At 48.3% G+C, this 317-nt stretch overlaps 1 protein-coding gene across 1 annotated transcript in view; it reads left to right on the top strand.

Annotated features, from left to right (window-relative positions):
• LOC104407655 (E3 ubiquitin-protein ligase CBL-like) overlaps positions 1–317 on the top strand; it is a gene marked incomplete at its 5' end in the record, with an annotated part of 9469 nt that overhangs the window by 8230 nt on the left and 922 nt on the right. The gene's annotated exons all lie outside the window — the stretch shown is intronic.

Here is a 317-nt window from a genome sequence, read left to right as displayed (position 1 = left end):
AGCAGGAGCTCTTGTAGGTGGCCCTGGCCTGCAGAGGAAGAGGAGCAGACCCTTCAGAGAACATAAGTCAGTTGCTGGAGCAGTTATGGTGGACGAGTTGGAACTGATAGATCTGGTTTTGTGTGTACACTCCCTAAGCACGCTTCAGTGTGGGCAGCAATTATGAGGCAAGATCAGCATCTGGACAGTTAAACTGGGGGTTGTTGTCTGATTCTAGAAGGAAATGGGGTGTTTGGTAAAGTTGCATATTCTTACAGGATAGGTTGGTTGGAGAAAGTGGCATAGCTTTTAGTGGCGTGGTTTGCAGCGCCGTTTTT

This window comes from Nestor notabilis, unplaced genomic scaffold (genome assembly GCF_000696875.1).
Source record: "Nestor notabilis isolate BGI_N333 unplaced genomic scaffold, ASM69687v1 scaffold24596, whole genome shotgun sequence".
Lineage (NCBI taxonomy): Eukaryota > Metazoa > Chordata > Aves > Psittaciformes > Psittacidae > Nestor > Nestor notabilis.
The sequence above is the reverse complement of the archived record's forward strand: the minus strand, read 5'-3'. Positions and strand labels throughout refer to the sequence as shown.